The 16,089-nt window shown below is 45.0% G+C and overlaps 1 protein-coding gene across 3 annotated transcripts in view; it reads left to right on the top strand.

Moving 5' to 3' along the window:
* The window catches only part of LOC147904808 (nuclease), a 39,963-nt gene that overhangs the window by 3,580 nt on the left and 20,294 nt on the right, over positions 1-16,089 (top strand). The gene's annotated exons all lie outside the window — the stretch shown is intronic.

The raw sequence follows: 16,089 nt of genomic DNA, 5'->3' as shown, positions 1-16,089 counted from the left end.
AGAGCCCTAATTTTGGCTTTTCGGTCAAACTTTGACTGTCACTAGTCATTTCAAATGTTCAGATTGACATGCACGGAATCAGCCAAATCATGCCATAGAACAAGAAACGCTATCATAAGTCAATGCCGTGCCTCTCACTGTCGATGTTCCAGAATACGCTCAGGAATAAGGAGAATGTATTCGTCTTCAATTTTTGGAATATAATCATTTGGAAAACTTATATTTCTTGATTATAGGAGAATGTAGTCGTCTTCAATGTTTGGAATATAATCATTTTTAGAACACCTGGTATATAAGTGTTCAACCATGAAATGTGAAATATAGGATGAATAAACCTAACTTATAACTTAGTGTTGAGTTTTCCGTTATGATCTGTAGTATTGTTGCCGCAGTTTAGGAAACCCAGACTTTACTGTCTATTAGCCATATGGAGCTACGAATAACAGAACCATGTCACCATTATTGAATTCAAGATGACGTCTGCTTTTATTGGTGAACTGTTGATACCACTCTTGCGCTTTGCTCATTTGGTCCCTGACTGAGCAAGATATCTTGCATCTCTTATCAGCTAAGGTCACTTGATGTTGAAGTACAAAATTAGTTGGTACTATTAGAGTGTGTCAATAGGCTGCTTGAAAAGGAATCATGCTGATAGCACTGTGGAAAGAGTTATTGTAAGCGAAGTTGATGAGTGACATTGATTCTGGGTGATAAGCTGAACTGAAAGTAATAAGACTTGAAGAGAGAAATCCAAAAGTGACTTGTGAACTGTGAGAAGTGCAGCGGTGCGGAGCGATGAAGGAGAGGAACAGCAAACACTTGCCAGAGAGAACCAGAGAACAAGAGAGACTGCACAGGATCTCGGGAAAAACCTCCTCAACTGCTGGAGAAAAATCCTCCACTGGTGGCTGCACAAGTGTGCAGATGAGAAACAAGGGATGGAGGGGGCCCTATTTATAGGGTCACCCCCTGCCCTAAATGAACCGACTGGAGGGGCCGACCACCAGGGCTGACCTGGTCTGCAACAGACCGACCAGCAGGGTCTGCTGTTGTGGGCTGGTGTGAGGCCTGAAGGCCTGCCAAACAAGGCACCAACCAGGCGCACACGTGCGGCCTGGTGGCAGCCCCTAGGTGGGCTGATGGAGCCCCCTACACAGCCGACGAGCAGGCCCTGCAGACCCCCATGCCCTGCGTGGCAGATGGCGGCCCCTCCATGATGTATGCTGGCACCTCCACGTCCTCAAAACAGGAGTGAACAGGTCCGTACAGGTCCGGGCATACGTAGGCCTCCATGATGAACCCCCTCTGCCTCTCTGGGGCAGGCAAACCCACAAACAAGGCCCTCACTCTCCCTCACATGGGCGGGCAGACCCACAACCAAGGCCCTCACTCAGGAGACAGGAGATGAACTCTAACACCCCCTCTCAGCTCCTGGATCATGAATCATTCGGATAGAGCTGGAATGATCGCTGAGCAGCTGCTGTGCCAGGGGCTTGGTGAAGAGGTCTGCCTTGTTGTCCTCCATCTTGCAATACGTCAACTGGATTATGTCGTCAAGGACCTTCTCCTGGATATAGTGGTACTATATCTCGATATGCTTGGTACGAGCATGAAACACCGGATTTTTGGCCAGAGCGATACAACTCTGATCGTCACTGTGATGACGGTCGGGGCTGACTGTGGAAACCGATTCTAAGTAGGTGACGGAGCCAAACTGCCTCACAAGTAGCTGAACATGCAGCACGATACTCTGTCCCCTGTAGAAGAGAGAGCGACTTTCGGTTGCCTCTTGCTGCTCCAAGTGATGGCTGTCGAGCCGAGAGTGAAACAGTACCCAATGGTGGAGCGGCGAGTGTCGGAATCACCTCCCTAGTCGGAGTCACTCTAACCTGAAAGCTGGATCCTAGAATGCTGTCTGTTCTGATAGAACAACCCACGATTGCGAGACCTCTGAAGATACCTAAGAATTCGAAGACCATCATCCCAATGAGTCTTCTTAGGTGTCTGCATGAAAGAGCTGAGAAGACCAACGGAGTAACATAGATCTAATTAGAGATCCAATCAACTTGGGGTACTTGTTGGCATCCACGGGATCACTGGGATCATACTTGGTCAACTTGGTACTGGTGAGGAAATGGCACGACACTCGGACATATGAAACACCACGACACAAAGTAACGCTCTGGTCCCTGTGAAATCTCCAATCTTAGGAAGAAGTGTAGAAGACCAAGATCTGTCATCTCAAAGGCTTGAGAGAGAGCTGCGTACATGTACAAGTGGGGATCAGCCCGGGATCGGCGGAAATGCTTGCGAACAAACAACTCATCAATCTTCTGATTCCAAGCTCGAGGAGCCTACTTAAGTCCATACAAAGCTTTCTGGAGCTTGTAAACCATTCCTTCAGTCTTGGAAAACCCAGGCGGTTGCTTGTTACGCTCAAGTCGAGGTAACATGACCTCGGAAGGGTCAGTCGGCATTTTCCTTTAAAGGATCAATGTTTGTATTATAATTGTTTGGGTTTCATGTAAATGATCAAAAAGGAATAAAGGTCAAGGTCCTTGGTGAGGGTGACATGGCACTAGACTAGGTGAATCTAAGGCTAAGGGACTTTAATGCATTAAATGTGCCTAGGGGCAAATGTTTTAAAGATATCCCAAGAGAGGGGTAAATAATGCATTAAGGAAGGACCCTACAATTATGACGTGGCATACTAGATTCATCTAGGGAGTTTTGGGGCTCGTTGAAAAAAAAGCAAGCATGAGCTTTTACGTAATTAGATCTATCCGTGAGCTTGCTACCAACGAGGTTGGCTGGGAGGAGAAACCAAGTGCCGGTGCCCGTGATTCCACAAAAGGAAGGCAGAAATCAGTTTGTAATGTTTCATTTGGTATCAGAGTGCAGAATGTTTGGGATGTGTGACGACGGACAGTACGGAGGTGATAGCGCAGCTTGATAGTCATGGACGTCATCGCAGGCGCGGGATTTCTTGGCGTGAGGACCTGGCTTCTCGTTAGGATCCATATATTGTTCGTGTGCGTCCTCGAGTGGAGTTGGTTGAAAAAAAAAAAAAAAACCCACAGGTAACGATGGCGTGGCGATGGGTGACGCACGGGCAGCGTCATGGCTACTTGATTGGCTTGACGGTGATGCGTGGCTGACTGGCTCGACGAGGTACGGCGAGGACACAACAAGACGGGTGACAGAATTGGGTGTTCGTTGGCTCAACGAAGTTGGTCGGGACTGTGCTCCCATCCCTGGCTTAATTCGCAGAATCAAGGGAACTTTTTTACAAAGCTGTAATCGGGAGGCACACGACGGGAAGTCCGACCGATAAGCGGGAAGGGCTAAAGGTTCAATTGATAGATGAAGTGGAATCGTATAAATGGGCGACTTCATTTGTGGCTGAATTGATACCTGAGGGTATGTTCCAATAGCAGTTTACTACTTGTAAGTGGAATTGAAAGCTGCTACAGTTGCTACAACCAAGAAAAAGAGGCGTGGAGAAATTGGATCTCCGATGAGGGGGTAGCTGAGCCACAGCAAGAACAACATGATCTTTTGATGCTGCGTGAATGACCAGGGGGTTTTCAATTTTCTTTATTCCCTCTTTAATTTGGTTAAATTTCTAAAGCTTCGAGGTGTGTTAACTGGATTGGGGGCGAAATTATGCTTTTGGATTCAAGGGTTTGAGTCAACTTAGAATTGCAGGAGTTTCCCTAGTATAGGGAAAAGCGGGTTTGGTTTCAGTGTAATTACAGTTTCAAGCGGTGTTTTATTTATTATTTATTTAAAAAAAAAAACACCCCTTGACCTGAATGGAAGTAGAAGAAGAAGCTTCCAGGATGGATCCCGTAGAGTCGGGAGTCCGGCCGACCCCGCAGGTGTCGTGCCCAGCAGGCCATACACTGTCTGGCAGAATTGCAATGTTAGAGGATGCCTTGCAACAGATTTTAGCGCAGCAGTTACAAACAAATGTGGGGCAGTCTGAACTCAAGAAAATGGTGCATAGTATGTCTGCCAGACCATCTCTTGAGGAGAAAGGTAAATCTCCGATGGAATCGGAGTCCAGAGTGTTCGTACAGTCGAGCCTAGGAGGGCTAAGGTGCCTAATATTGCCAATTATAGGCCAGAAAAGTATTCTGGTCGGATGTCTAACCGTAGTTCCGATATCATTGACACCTGGTTACACAAATGGGACGAGGCATTCGCCATTTGTGAAATCATGAATGATATGAAGAAAATCCGCGAGGCCACCCATATCTTTAATGAGGCAGCGGATAGGTGGTGGATAAAACAACAGAAAGATGGAGTAGCATCCACTACCTGGGAGGGGTTTAAAAAGGAATTTAGAAAACACTTCCTACCTCCTGACGAAGCATCCCGAGCTTGGGATCAGTATCAAAACCTTCGTCAGAGAAATTTATCAGTGTCAGAATACACTGATAAGTTTAGAGAAAGTGTAATGAAGGTTGATGAACCCCTACCTCAGTCATTTCAAGTAAAAGATTTTATCTTTGGATTGAATGATCGGATAAAGATGGAAGTTCGGGCTAAGTATGCGAACACGCTAGATGAAGCAATTGCCATAGCCCTGAACTATGAGGATGCAAAAGGGAACATACCAAGTGGGTTTGTGCAGGTTGGGACTCAGTATGGGTACCCGAAGAAAACTGGGTTTAAGAAGAAGTGGATTAGCAAAGGGAGTGCCTCACAGCCTAGTGGTCAAGCCAAGCAGGCGAAACCAGTTGAGACTCCTAAATCAAGTACCACCATTGGAATGAAAAGAAAAGTAACTCCAATGGCAGCCTGGGCTTGGTCGAAGTCCTCTTTAAACTTAGAGCAAAGGAAAAAAGCGAGGAGAGAAGGCTTGTTTTGATTGCCTTCAACCTCATCAGTGGAAAGATTGTCCACGGAACAAAGATCGTCGGATGGCTGAGATGATGGTCTCAGAATGCGACGTGGAAATGGAGGGAAGTCCCAGAGCAGAGCAGATGCAGATTCAGCTAGCGGGATCTTCTTAAAGGTCAGTACCTTTTTTGTTATGTGTGTCTGTTGCTAAGTTAGTAACTAGTGCAGCTGATAATATCCTGTCAAAGCCCGCAGCAACGGGATATACAGCCTTTAATGATACGGAGTTAATTAAGATGAAAGGGCAAGTAGCTAATCATCAGGTCATTGTGTTGTTTGACTCAGCGTCAACGCACAACGTAATTAACTCCAAGCTCGTAAAGAGGCTGAAACTAAAGACTAGCCCATCTGACTATGCATATACGGTCAGGATGGCAGATGGAAGTTCAACTGAAGTATGGGGCCAAAGGGTTATCCAGTTGGAGCTTCAAATTCAGGACTATGCTTAGAAGCTTGATTTTGAAATGACTAAGCTTGCTCATGCAGACATAGCCCTGGGTAAGGCTTGGCATTCTAGGAAGAATCCAGCCATAGATTGGAAAAAGCACATTTATCAATTCAAGATGAATGATGTGCTGTATGTCTTACGAGGTGAAAGGGATATACCTCAAGGACCGTTGGTTTCCATGATGGAAATTCAAAAAGCTCAAGAAGAGTTTTTGTTTCTTTGTACAGCATCGGTAGAGCCGGTTGATGATTCTTCGGTTAGCACTAATGTTGCTCAAAATGGGGAGATGGCCAAGCTGGTTGATCAAATAACAGAGGAGTTCTCTGATTGTTTTAGGGATGAGCTACCTTATGGGTTACCTCCAGAGCGGAATGTTCAGCATAAGATTGAACTAATCCGGGGGGCAGAATCTGTAAATAGACCTCCCTATAGGTCGAGTTTTACTGAAGAGATGGATGTGCGAAGACAACTGTAAGAATACCTCAAGTCGGGGCAGATTCAACCAAGTTTCTCACCTTTTGCTTCCCCAGTGATATTAAAGAAGAAGAAAGATGATACTTTTCGTCTCTGTATAGATTACAGAGCATTGATAAATATCACTATTAAGCACAGGTATCCGATGGCTTGGATCGATGATTTGCTAGATGCATTACATGGGGCCGTAATTTTCAGTAAGATAGATCTTAAGTGTGGCTACCATCAGATCCGTATTAGAGCCGAGGATGTGCATAAAACCACTTTTAGAAGCAGGTTTGGACATTATGAGTTTTTGGTAATGCCCTTTGGACTTACCAATGCTCCAGCTACCTTTTCATGCTTATGAACGATTTACTACGTCCGTATATCGGAAAGTTTGTAGTACACTTTATTGACGATATTCTGGTATTCAGTAAGAGTATTACTGAGCATTATGAACACTTAAGAATAGTGTTCAATACTTTGAGGAAAACCATTCTTTATGTAAATAAAAAGAAAACTATACTGTGTATGGTAAGACTTGAATATTTAGGATTCATAATTACTCCTGAGGGGGTAGAAATGGATCCAAAGAAAGTGGCTGCGATATTGACTTGGCCAATCCCTCAGAGTTTGACCGCTTTGCGATCATTCTTGGGATTTGTCCAATTCTATTGAAGGCATATCAAAGGATATTTCGAAATAGTATCGCCATTGACTGATCTGACCTCAGATAAAGTACCTTTTATATGGGGACAGAATCAACAGGAAAGTTTTAACACTATAAAACAAGCTGTGGTCACAGGACCGGTGTTAAAAATAGTTGATCCCCAGAAACCGTTTTTCCTTGAAACCGATGCAAGTGGCATTGCGGTAGGAGCAGTTCTCCTCCAAGAGGGAAGGCCAGTAGCCTTTGAAAGCAAGAAGCTTTCTGCCTCTCAACGAAATTGGCCAACTCATGAATTAGAGTTGTATGCTGTTGTCCATGCTTTGAAAACATGGAGACATTATTTATATGGATCAGAGTTTTATGTGGATGTTGATCATGATACTCTGAAACATTTTTGTAAACAACCTGACGTGAGAGGCCGCCAAGCTAGGTGGGCAGAACTCATGCAGGAGTTTAATTTGACGATTTGGTACCGAAGAGGGAAGGATAATAAAGTTGCTGATGCGTTGTCACGCATTATGCATAATATGAGTTTCACGGTAATAGAGAGTGCTCTAATGACCGAGATAAGAGAAACTCAAAAGGTGGACGAGTTTGTCCAGAGCCTTTGGCCTAAGGCTCATGTATTAAAACCCGGGGAAAAGGATGATCTGGCATCTAGAAAAGGCCAAACTTATGCAAGATATGCCATAAGGGATGGTATGCTGAAAAGAAATGGCAAGGTAGTAGTACCTAATCAGAATGATCTCAGGCAGAGAGTCATTTGACAATGCCATGATAGCCCATGTGCGGGACATCCAGGAGTCGAGAAGACATATGATCTCGTGAAGTGAGATTTCTTTTGGCCAAAGATGAAAAAGCATATTCATGAATATGTGACACGTTGTTTTTCGTGTCAGGTAAGTAATGCAGAACGGGTGAAGCCACCCGGACTTTTACAGCCCCTGGAGATACCACTAAGTGGGAGAGCATTTCCATGGACTTTATTGTAGGTTTGCCTATGACACAAGGTGGATATGATTCTATCCTTTTGGTGGTTGATCGTCTTACCAAGATGGCTCACTTCATTCCAACTAGAGAGTCTGTTAGTGCCCCGCAAGTGGCGGATTTGTTTATTAGACATATATTTCGTTTGCATGGATTACCTAAATCCATAGTATTAGACAGGGATGTCAAATTTACCGGTCATTTTTGGACTGCGGTATTTGAGACACTAAGGACTGAGTTGGGAATGAGTAGTGGGGATCATCCAGAAACGGATGGTCAGACATAAAGAATCAACCAAATTTTAGAGGATATGCTTAGAGCATATGTGTCATTGAGGCAACATATATGGGACAAGTGGTTGCCATTGTTAGAGTTTGCCTACAATGATAGAAAACATTCCTCTACAGGGTTCAGTCCGTTTGAGCTGAACTATGGTTATAGACCAGCGAAGCCAACTATAGTTGGAACACCTCAGAAAGTGCCTAGTGCTGCAAACTTTGTGGTTCAGATGCGGGAGATGCTAGCACTTGCGAGAGCTAACATCCGCCAAGCTATGGATAGAGCTAAGACGTATGCGGATGAAAATCGATCCGCTAGAGAATTTAAGGAAAGAGAAAAAGTTTTTCTCAGAGTTCCTTCGCACTCTAAGTCTTTGACTGCAGGAGAGTGTGCTAAGTTATCACCTCGATGTTGTAGGCCATGGTTAATTCTAAAAAGAATAGGCAAGGTAGCCTATAAATTAGAATTGCCACAGGGTTGTGAGGTGCACCCAGTGTTTCATGTTTCTCGTTTAAAGAAATTTTTGCATACAGGTGACTCACTAATCGAGGGTATTGTTTTGTTTCAGGAGATAGAGGATAATGCAAGACGCAAACCAATAGGAATCTTGGACCGAGGAACAATGCAAGTGCGCAATCGGAAGATACCCACGGTGTTGGTTGCGGGCGGAATGTCATTTGACACCAATAACGGAATGTCGTTGTGGGCGGGGTACCAACTCCCAGGTGCCATTCCGCTCAATGGAATCCAACTCCCGTTCCATGGCCTGCTTCCAGTGGAGCTGAGAGAGGGCAGCCCGGACATTTGAAGGCTCTGTGTCTTTGAGGATACGGGACATTAAGGAATAGTTAACTTGAAGTGAAACTACATCCAGAACCTTTTCCTTATTGCGATGGGATCGCCCGGGTCCATCCTCCTCTCGAAGCCATGAGGAAGGAATATCAGTGACACGTGAATCATGAAGAGGCTCAATCAACCAACGAGGTACCTTTTGAGAATTGGCCCTGGAACAATCCCCAGCGTCCTGGAGAGGTGGGGAATCATCTGGATTACTGTCAGGGTCACTCTCGGGAGAAGACTCAGGGACTGCCGTAGCAGGGGGTACGGGGGGAACAGACTCATCACTACTATCATTGTCCTCGGGTGCTGGAAGAAAGGGTGGGGTATGATCAATGACGGAAAATGGAAGCTGCTCATCAAAAATAACATCCCTGCTTAGAATAATCTCCTTCCTCATACAGTCGATAGCCTGTAGATTGGGAATTATATCCAACAAAGATCGTTTGAGTGGACTTTACATCTAACTTCCCTCTTTGTTTCTTGGGAATGTGGACAAAGGCATCACATCCAAATATGCAGAAATAGGAAACGTTAGGCTTCTTGCCAAAATAGGCTTCAAAAGGAGTGACCTTGGGGACAGCAGAAGTTGGAGAGCGATTCAGGATGTGAACTACCGTGGCAGTGGCTTCAGCCCACAAGAACTTCCCAATGAGTAAGCATGGATCGAGACATCTCTACCACGGTACAATTCTTACGTTCAACAATGCCTGCTTTAGAAGTTGTGCCGGTGCAAACTTCTGTCGAATGCCTTTGTCACACAAAACTCCACAAATGGATGAGAACAAAATTCACCACCTTTGTCCGATAGAAGAGCTTTTACATGAAAGTTAGATTCATTCTCAACTAAGCCGGAAGTGAGAATATGCCAAAGATTTTAAGGGCAAGAAGTATATCCACATAAACCAACTGAAGTCATTGACCAGTAGCATGAAGTAGAGAGCCCCACCAAGACTGGCAATAGACATGGGTCCACAGAGATCAACATGGACCAACTCTAATGGGAAGGAAGCCCGCCGTGAGGCCTGCTTCGAGAACGCATCTCAGTGTTGCTTGCCTTGAATACATGACTGCCACTCTGTGCTTGTTGCCCACATCCGATAGTTCGAGGACCATTTGTTCTCGAGCAGCAGGTCGGAGAGCATCAACATTCAAGTGACCGAACCGAAAATGCCAGAGATCTCCTTGACGAGATGACATGATTGTGGATAGTGCTGACAAGGTGTAAATGCCATGACTAGCTGTACCAATGTGGATCACCTGACCAGTAGCCTTATCTCGAACTTCCACAAAATTTTCATCAAACAATACTGTGCTTCCAAGGCTGCAAGTCTCAGAGACGGACTACAGATTGAATCCAAGAGAAGGAATGAACAGAACTCGAGAGGAGTGCATCACTCCTTTTCCATTGAGAATGATGTCGAGGTTGCCCTCACCACGAACTTTGATAGTGGAGCTATCACCAATACAGACATCACCATTGGAGATCGCAAAATCCTTCAGCCCAGGTGCAAAAGGACACATATTCCGGGATGCCCGGCTATCAATGATCCAGGTTCGGATGTCTGAGGCCTGGAGAGACAAAACCCCCTCTCCAATAGAGGATGCAAGAGAATCAAGCATTTCAATATGCACAAAAGCAGGAGTGATAGCAGTAGAGGAAGATCCTGACCCTCTGGAGGAACCTTAGCTTTTGTTGTTAGCCCGGTCCGAACATTGCCTCCAGTAATGTCCTTTCTCGCGGCAATGATTACACGACCTTTCCGCCTTCAATGCCTCTTTCTCAGCTACAGTCCTCGTATCAGGGGAATGGCGTCTTTGAGACTTGCCCGACTGCGGGGCTGCTAGGGCATTGGAGCCACTGCAATGGGTTGAACTTTGAAACCGGTCCTCTTTGATCCAACACCATAGGCACTAATTCCTCCCAAGTGAGAGAACTCATCCTGCCACTCGTAATTAGGGAAGAAATAAAAGCAGAGTACTGGGATGTGAGATGGGACAACAAAGTAATGGCCATATCTTCATATGAGATCTCCTTCTCTGCTTGCAATATCTCCTATTGGAATTTCTGAAGCTTACTGATATGTTCCCTCATAGAAGAGGACTTAGCAGGATCTAATATATGCATCTGGATCTCAAGGGAGACCCTTTTCATAGGAGTAGTCCGGTTACAGAGGGAAGCCAAATGCTCCCAGATACTCTTGGATGCTGTCATGTGTTTTACATGATAATGACCTGAGGAGTACAGTTCAAGAAAATGAATGATCGGACCCTGGCGTTGACACGGTCCCAGATGTGGGCCAGATTCATCGCCGTTTGCTGATCCAGAATGCCCAGACTTTCATAAAGAGGATCTGGCCTTGTGACACCTACTAGGATGAAGTCTGCCAAGTCATAAGATTGCAATACTGACTCCATCATAACACACCACACGCCATAATTGTTTCCGTCCAGTTGTTGATCAACAGGGAACGTGGGTAGAACAAGAATCTTCACCTTGTTTTCCGCTAATCCTTGTAGGGAAGCCATAGACTAAAGGTGAGAGACACGGAGAAGATCGAGAGAAAGGAAGAGCAATGAAGGAAGAAAGAAGAAAGGAAGGAGAGAGGGCTGCAGAGGCTGAGGGAAAAAAGTGCTTCCTTCAACCTCCGAGCGTCCGGCCTTCACACAAACTACCCTTTCGATCTGAAAACACCCTTCAAATCTTATCAACAGCAGCCTGTATCTTCCACTATGAATAGCTTCCCAAGCTTGCTGAATCTCCTTTCCACCACTGAGGTCTTTTGGCCAGCCTTAGGCTCTGATACCATGTGAGAAGTGCAGCGGTGCGGAGCGATGAAGGAGAGAAAACAGCAAACACTCGCCAGAGAGAACCAGAGAGAACCAGAGAACAAGAGAGACTGCACAGGATCCCAGGAAAACCTTCTCAACTGCTGGAGAAAAACCCTCCACTGGTGGCTGCACAAGTGTGCACTGAGATGAGAAACAAGGGAGGGAGGGAGCCCTATTTATAGGGTCACCCCCTGCCCTAAATGAACCGACTAGAGGGGGGGTAGGTGGCTGACCACCAGGGCCGACCAGCAGGGTCGGCTGTTGTGGGCTGGTGTGAGGCCTGCCAAACAAGGCACCAACCAGGCGCACATGTGCGGCCTGGTGGCAGCCCCTAGGCGGGCTGATGGCGCCCCCTACACAGCCGACGAGCAGGCCCTGCAGACCCCTATGCCCTGCTTGGCGGATGGCAGCCCCCTCTGTGATGTATGCCGACCCCTCCACGTCCTCGAAACAGGAGCAAACACGTCCGGGCATACGTAGGCCTCCATGATGAACCCCCTTTGCCTCTCTGGCGCAGACAAACCCACAAACAAGGCCCTCACTCTCCCTCACATGGGCGGGCAGACCCACAACCAAGGCCCTCACTCAGGAGACAGGAGATGAACTCTAACATGAACTTGGGATCTCTGTTTGAGATGGTGTTCTTTGGCAAACTATGGAGTCCGAAAGTATGCTGAATGAATAACCGTGCGATGTTTGGAGCTTGAGCACTTTTTTTGCAAAGAATCAATACTCTGTTTTAGACAACCAATCAACGATTACCATAGTCTAGGCGTTACTTTTGGAGGAATTTGGCAATGATGTAATAAAATCCATGGAGATGCTTTCCCATCTTTAGGTGGAATAGGAAGCAGTTGAAGAAGTCTTTGTGGAAGTCGCGTGCTTGCTTTCATTTGTTGACAACATAAGCATGATGCAACCATCTTGATGACGCCACTTTTCATCTGAGGCCAGTAGTAAGTTGTAGTAACATGTAAGTTTTGTTGGTGCCGGGATGTGGGGCATAAGGAACTATATGATGCTCTTCCAACAAAAGACATCGGACATTTTTGTCGTGTGGAACACAAATGCAATCTTGGTAATATAGAAGGTCATTTGCATAAGAATAGGTGTTGGGGCTATTTTAAAGAGATTATTTTACACATGAACAACAAAAGAAAAATGGAGTCACCTTAAAATATGCAATGGGTGTCGTGGATTTCTTGAGGATCAACTTGTCTCATGGGTCTCAAGTCAGCTATACATCTAAGAGAGAATGTAGCACAAGTGTTTTGGGAGGTCAAGGAACAATATGTTAATGAATCTATACAGTGGGATTATCAACATGTGCCCAAGATAGAATCCATGCACTGTGTAAGAGGAGCTATACAAAGGACTAGCAGGGCAATAGCAATGAAAAGGTCATGCTACTACAATGCTTGTATCGAAGAGTCTTGGAGAAACTGCACCAATAGAAAGCATGTTCCCAACTGGGAATACCACATTCTTGTTCTTGATGCAAATGATTTGAATAGTGATGAGGAGCTCATTGATGAGCCTACACTATGAATTTGGCAGACAATATATTCTGACCTTCAAAGCAATGACAAGGACACTTCACTGTGCATACTTTATAAGTATTTTTACTTATCACTTTTTTGTGCTATTGTGCTGAAGTCTATATCTTGAAATATATTTGCCTTTGAAAGAATCTGGGATCCGCAAGCTCACATTTAGATTGGCACCATTGCCATTCTCCATGTAAGTTTGTGGAGAATGGCGCTGATGCCAATCTCCATGTGAGTTTCCGGAGAATGGCACTGGTGCCAATCTCCACAAAAAAATGGAGAATGGTAGTGGTGCCAATCTCCAATGTCGGGGGATATTTTTTTGTGAGCTTTGCATGCGAGCTTTTTCATTTTTTTGAGTTGTGAATGGAAAAGACATGAAAGGGAACCCTTAAAACATATACCTTTGTGAGATTAAGGGTTTTCTTGCTATCTTTATTTGAGCCTCAAAGTACGAATTTTGTGTAATAGAGAGAGTAGAGATCACCATGTCAGAGGTTAGAGGTAACCTGTGAAGAACATCTGCATCTACATTGTGTAGTCCTGGAATGCACCCAATGGTCGTGTGGAAGTTGGAAAGAAGCTCAACCCAACGTGCTTGACGAGCATTCATAACTGGCTGAGTAAAAATATACTTGATTATTTTATATTCACCATGAAGTCGGCTTCCATGATATAATGTTTCCATATGCGATAGGATTGAACAATAGCAAGGAACTCCTTATCATAAAGTGGTATCTGGTTTGGATATTATAATATTTATGATTGTCGAGAGTGATGACTTTGTGTGTATTGAGACTGCTCCTGTAGAGCTATGTTGGACGCGTTGGTCATGACCTCAAATGAACATTTGGGTCAACAATAGCCATATTAGTTGTTGTAGTGAGTGCTTGCTTGAATTGTTGGAAATTGTACTCTATCTCGGGAAGCCACTGAAATATTTTCATATTCTTCAATTAGTTTGGACATGGAGGCTGCAATCTTAGCAAATTGATAGACCTTGGTATAGTAGAAATTTGCCGAGCTAAGAAAAGAGCGTACATTATGAACGTTCCTTGGAGTAGGCCAATTACGGATTACCTTGATCTTTTTGGGATCCATTGAGATGCCTTGTGCTGAAATAACATGTCCCAAATATTCAAGTGGGGTCTTGAAGAACTCACTTTTCTCGAAGTTGATGTAGAGATTATTGGCTCGGAGAACTTCAAAGATTCATTGTAGGTGTTGCTTGTGTTCAATCAAGGGTCTAATATGTCATCCAAGAAACGTAGATCAATTTTCGAGGTGATTGGTTGAGATACTCGGGAGGATTCTTCTTTGGTGTCTCTTCTACTAAGGTAACCAATAGAAGTGCACTTTTAACTTTCCTTTTTCGAACCCACTTCTTGACTTGTCGTGATGAGGCTACTGGTGTTGTAGGGGCATCCCTGGAACCATCATGTGACTGCGAAAGCAGATTGATGGATCGTAGTCGTAGAGCCACTATTGTCCTAAGATGACATCGTATCGAAAGGGCATGTTTTTGACCCTGGTATTGCACAAGAACGTAGTTCTGTACGTAAGCTCTATTTGGTAGTCTATGTTATGGAGAATGGTGATGAGATGAAGCCGTTGAACCAAACAACTAGCAAGGAACAAACACTGTTGATTAGAAGAGTGACCACTATACCGCGAATCGATCCTTGGTCACAAAGAATTTGGGTGGCCGAGGCAACTTCGGGATTGCTGGGAAGGCTCATATGGATGGTATACACTCGGTAACTGTACTTCGAACCCTGCCCATGTTAGCTTGACCCGAGGGCTAACATTTCACCTAGGCTACCCTTAAGCCATGTCCGCACGGACTGGTAGGGACGAGTCGAACGCAGAGGCTCTTGGATTGAAACCACAGGGGCACCGCAAAGGATGGTGTCTTTGTTGGCGTAGTGGATTGGGGCGAGCTGGTTGACTGGAAGGATGAGCTGCATCTGTAGGTGAGACTTGAGGAGGAGAGGCTGGAGGCTCGGTGTCAAAACTTCGTTGCCCTTTGGTGAGCCAGTTAATAGTCCACATCTCGGCCACTGGATCCTCATGTGGATCGGGGATGTCCAGTGCCATCTCAAAATTGGTCACGTAGCGGCAGACCGTGGTCACCCTCTCTTGCCACTTGGTGGGCGGACCCTTACATAAGGTCGCGGACATTATTCCTCATTCCTGCTGCCTCAACGACATGGCTACTGATTAGCTTGTCAAGCTCATGTAAAACCTTGGAATAGTAGGAAGGGAGCTCGGGCATTGGTGGTTTAGGTAGCTAGCGGATCCGATCAGCGATCAACTGTCGCTCAGTCTTGAAAATATTATGTTGGTGCAAGGCTCGCTTTTCTAGAAAATGGTTAAAGACTTTTATAGCCCGGTCGTATATGGATATAATGGGCTCTACTGGCTGTCACCAAATTGGTACTTCTACCAAGACATAAAGAGGAATCTTTTTTTGCATTGACAATGGTCAAGAAAGTTGACTTTGGTTGACTAGAATAAGCTTTGTTTTACTTTTTCTTTGCATTAGTAAAAGAGAATTGTGGGGATGCCCACAAGGGACTAGGATTAGTCCAAGAACTAGGAATGCATGCTTTTCGCTAACCTCTAATGGGTTATAGTGTTGGAACTTATTTGTGTAATGTATAAGACCTAAGAGAGTGCAAAAAGGACCCAAGAGTGGGGAGAAAAGCACAAAAAATAGGTCCCACGAGTCCTAAAAGCATGGACAAGGGGGGTGCCTCTTTAAAAGGAGCACCCATGAGATAAAAAAGGCACCAAAAGCACCTGATTTAAAAATAAAACCTAAAAAGTTTGCCTTTTATGTAAAAGTAGCTTTTAGAAAGCAGGCCCTAGCTTTTTGCTATTTCTAGTCTATAAAAGAAAGGCCCCAAGCCTCCCAGATTCATTCAAGAGTTGTACTCAGTTTCATGCTCTTCTCAGAGCCAGTCGTACAAAGTATTTTCTATTGCAATAAAGCCCTCCAGGGGGGTCCAGCCCTTGTTTCTGGGCCCTAGTGCTGTGTGTTTTCTCTTGCCCTTCTCTCCCAGCTCACCTTCTATGTTGCAAAATATTCCTAAAGCAAGAGCACGCATTCCCCAAGCATTTTA

The sequence above is a fragment of the Dipteris shenzhenensis genome, chromosome 2, assembly GCF_047967505.1.
Source record: "Dipteris shenzhenensis isolate YYH24624 ecotype China chromosome 2, Dip_SZ_1.0, whole genome shotgun sequence".
Lineage (NCBI taxonomy): Eukaryota > Viridiplantae > Streptophyta > Polypodiopsida > Gleicheniales > Dipteridaceae > Dipteris > Dipteris shenzhenensis.
The sequence above is the reverse complement of the archived record's forward strand: the minus strand, read 5'-3'. Positions and strand labels throughout refer to the sequence as shown.